Consider the following 4,763-nt stretch of genomic DNA (forward strand, 5'->3'; position numbering starts at 1 on the left):
GGTAGCCATGATTAGCTGTTCAGGAGTCTTATGGCTTGGGGGTAGAAGCTGTTGAGAATTATTTTGGACCTAGACTTGGCGCTCCGGTACCGCTTGCCATGCGGTAGCAGAGAGAATAGTCTATGACTAGGGTGGCTGGAGTCTTTGACAATTTTGAGGGCCTTCCTCTGACACCGCCTGGTATAGAGGTCCTGGATGGCAGGAAGCTTGGCCCCAGTGATGTACTGGGCTGTACGCACTACCCTCTGTAGTGCCTTGCGGTCGGAGGCTGAGCAGTTGGCATACCAGGCGGTGATGCAACCAGTCAGGATGATCTCGATGGTGCAGCTGTAGAACTAGAGTCTGGGATCTGGGAATAATTATTGAACCATTGATTCAATTCTTGGATAATATAATGTATAAATGTACACCAAGGTAATTCTTTGTCATGCCTCATCTGAGCAGGATCAGATGGTGACAGGGGTCTCAGCAGGGTCAGACAACCAGGGAAGACAAGTCTGTGACGGTGCTGAAGTAAATCTTTGCAGATGCAACACTTTACTTTCTGTTTGTTCAGTATATATGCCAGTGAAACTAAATTTTGTGCACTCAGAAACAGTGGCGGCTCCTGAAAAAATTCTCAGGAGGGGCAATTTTTCTGATGATTTAGGTGACCTACACACATTTTTAAAAAGATATGTCCAGCAACAACATGAAGACAGGGGCAGCATATAAGTCAATACCAGAAGCATTTATTGACTGATCTCAAAAGTGTTGGCTTACAAAAGCAAAATAAGTTATCACAGTAAAAATAATCAAGGGTGTTCTTTCACATTCCTCAACACTGCATAAACAATATGTATGGCTTTGTAAAAATGAACAACCATATTCTGGCCAATTGTATAGATTTGTAAATATGAACAACCATATTCTGGCCAATTGTATAGATTTGTAAAAATGAACATGAACAGATTTTTTATTTTTTTGAATGGCAGTACCTTTCAAACATGTCTGCTTGCAGTAAGGTAGCACTCACAAGGTGGCCAGAGAAAGAGAACCTTTCTTTGGTGTGATCCAGGATGGTGTTGCAGACCTCTTCAGACAGCCTCTGCTTCTCCTCTTCTCTCAAAGCTGTTCTGGGTCTTTTGGCTCCTGTTGCTTCTTGCAGCTGCTGTTGAGAGGAGTCCCTGAAGGCAAACAGACCAATGTGTTTGTTGGCTTTGTACAGTATTGTTGTCTATGTGATGCACAGGTATATGCAATGTATCCATGTATAGTACAAATACTTCAGTTCCACTTAAAATGGGCAGGGATGCATAAAGTCTTTAGTGTTTAAGTTAGCCTTTGTGTCTCACATAGCCTGGATGTTCAGCACAGTATACAGTGGTGCTCATAAGCTTATGATCCCATGCTAAAGTTGACTAAAAAGAGGAATAAAAAATAAAAGAAAATTGGTGTCCTTAAAGGTTGGATTTTCCAACTTTTTTAATTAAGTCATTAAGATCAATTTCCAAAAGATGATTTTTTTATTTTTTTATTCCTCTTTTTAGTCAGCTTTAGAATGTGTTCATACACTTATGAGCACCACTGTACAGTACACATAGTATATAAAATAAGATAGATTACACCACTGGCCATATATAATGACAATAATGTAATTTCAAACACAAATGCAGTCTCCTTTCATGCATACATTTTCAAATAAAGCTCTGCTTTGAGAAAGATCGAATGATATTGTTTAATCTTTATCTTACCTTATGGCCTGCACACTGCTTGCGAAGCTGTCGAGGGCACGTTTGATAAAGACAGCATCGATGTCCTTATTCTGTAGCTTCTGGTACGGTGGGCTGGTCAAATGAACCCAATGAACCCGTCCGGATGGCTTCAAAACATTCTATGAGGTCGTCTCGATTCTCGTAGACAGTGTTCACGACTCTGCTGTTGCTAACCTCATCGTTGTGGCGGCGGACAGCTAGCCTGTATCCCTCATCCAGTTGAGTGGCAATATTCACTCTCACCAAAGCAGACAATCTCAAACAGCTATCAATGTGGGTCTTTGACAGCTCATTTTTCTTAATCTTTTCTGAAAGATGGTGCATGTCGGTTACACCAGTCGCTGTCCAAGCGTTGCTGTCTGCCGTTCATGGTTACGTTACGTTACGTATGACGAAAGCGCGTAAGTGCAAGCCCTCAGACACCCATAGAGAATGTATTGAAAGCTCAGAAATTTGAAAAAAAAATATTTTACATTAGAGGCTATGAGAGACTTCTGGGCGATTTTCAACCTGACTGAAATCGCCCCAAAACGGGCGGGGACATTTGAAGCACGACTTTAGCCTGATTGGACATTTAGTGGCTGGCAGATCAGACGTGAACACTGAACTACTGTTGCCATGATATAATTGATTAGAAAAAAAATCCCTTCCTTTTCCCGTTTGGCAGTGCGTCGCCCGTATCGCCCTATTGAACACACCGCCCATGCTCAGAAATGTAATTCCTCTGCTGGAGGTGTAAAAAACTAAAGGGGACATATTTGCATATGTTTTGCTCTTGTGAAGGCTGGCTGAATTCTGGCAAAGAGTATGTTCTTTTATCTCAGCATGTCTACAGATTGTCTCTTCTCCCTGTTTTTGTTTGATTGGAAATGTTGATACTGGAGACTGTTATCAGAAGAAACTGTGTAACCTAGCATTTACTGTATAGTGGCTAAGAAATGCATTGCCTTAATTGGAAGGTTGGTAATCCTCCCACAATGTCACAATGGATGGCAGAAATGTCAAGTTATGTTTCACTAGATTTGATTTATTACAATATTAAGGGTATACTGTGCAACTTTCATAAGGTCTGGATGCCTTGTATGGAATACTGTACGACAAAAGGAGTCTGTATTGAAAACATGCACATGTCAGGTGAGATAACTATTTAGGCAATCCCTAGCTGCTGGGCTGCTCAGTCCTGGCCCTGGGGTTCTGCCGTACTGTTGGTTGTCACTCCGGCATTGGCCTAACACACCTGAAACCAATAATTAATGTTTCACTAAGATCATAAAGCTGAGTGGGGTGTGTTGGCTTGGGCCGCTGCAGGGCGGTGGACCCCTAGGGGCAGGATGGGGCGATCCAGCTATATTGTTTGCAAGTAAAAAGAGCTCTACAGTACTATTAGGCCTATGATATGAATTATAGTGTCCTCCGGAATAGTGAAGCATTTTTTCTTTTTTTGGCTCTATACTCCAAAAGTTTGGATTTGAAATCAAATTATGAAGTTAAAGTGCAGACTATCAGCTTTAATTTTAGGGTATGTTCATCCATGTCGGGTGAACCATTTAGAAATTACTGCACTTTTTGTACATAGTCCCCCCATTTCAGGGGAGCAAAAGTATTGGGACAAATTCACTTGTATGTCTATTAAAGTAGTAAAAAGTTAAGTATTTGGTTCCACATTCATAGCACACAATGACTACATCAAGCATTTGCTGTTTGTTTTGGTTGTGTTTCAGATTATTTTGTGCCCAATAGAAATGAATGGTAAATAATGTATGTGTCAGTTTGGAGTCACTTTATTGTAAATAAGAATATAATTAATTTCTAAACACTTCTACATTAATGTCGATGATACCATGATTACGGATAATCCTGAATGAATTGTGAATAATGATGAGTGAGAAAGTTACAGATGCACAAATATCGTACCCCCAAGACATGCTAACCTCTCACCATTACAATAACAGGGGAGGTTAGCATTCACGATTCATTCAATTCTGAGGGAGGACTACCAGACACCCCGCCAGGTTATGTCTCCCCCACTTCTAAAACCAAAGTTGCGCCCCTAACCTAAACTATACTGAAACTAATTTCCCACATAATACGAGTTAGCCTATAGACAAGATTAAATTAACTAAAATCTGATGAGTGACAATATTAGGCCTATCAGTTGTTAAACTGTACATGAAGAGATAGGTGCATCTTGAAATGTATAGATGCAGGGAAAGGAGCATCATTTTATCAAATCCTCCTTCAGAGTCACTTGCAGGTAAAACATTTTGATTTCTATATAGTATCAGAAAGAGCATAATCTGCCGTTCCTATGACACTTGATGAATCCAAGATGGCGTAGCAGTGCGGTCGTGTTCTTTGTTGTGTGTCCGTGTAAATAGCCTGTTTTTTTTATTTCTTTTAATTTTTCGTACTTATTTCCCTATCACACTTCTCAACCTTCTACAAAATATACTTTCCTGCAACCCGCTTCACTCAATGTGGAACGGATTTTATTATTGACTTCCCTTTTATCTAGAATCTCCAGTTGAAACTAGCTAGCCAGCTAACTAGCTACTTGTTATTAGCCACTGTTAGCGGTTTTCACCCAGAACATCGGAATAACTGAATCACTGGACATTAACACCGGATTGCAACTAGCTAGCCACAACCGGATAGATGTTGCTGTTGGCTAATCACTGCTGCCCCTGAAGCTAGCACCAGTTATCCTTGAGCTAGCCTCGAGCCAGGCCCATATCCCGGCTATCTACCTCTCTCTCTACCGGACGGGAGTAGCCAGCTAACTAGCTACTTGCTATTAGCCACTGTTAGCGGTTTTTCACCATTGTCCGTGGCCTGCACTACCTACCAGCCAGCTCTAGCCTGGACTATTATCAGCCAGTCTGCACTGTCTGCACAGCGCGTTATCGACCCAGAACATATCGTTTTTTCTGCCAGAATCACTGAATCACTGGACCTTTAATACCGGATCATCGCAACTAGCTAGCTGCAACCAAATGGATGTAGTTGTTG

Source organism: Coregonus lavaretus (assembly GCF_964263955.1).
Source record: "Coregonus lavaretus genome assembly, chromosome: 11".
Lineage (NCBI taxonomy): Eukaryota > Metazoa > Chordata > Actinopteri > Salmoniformes > Salmonidae > Coregonus > Coregonus lavaretus.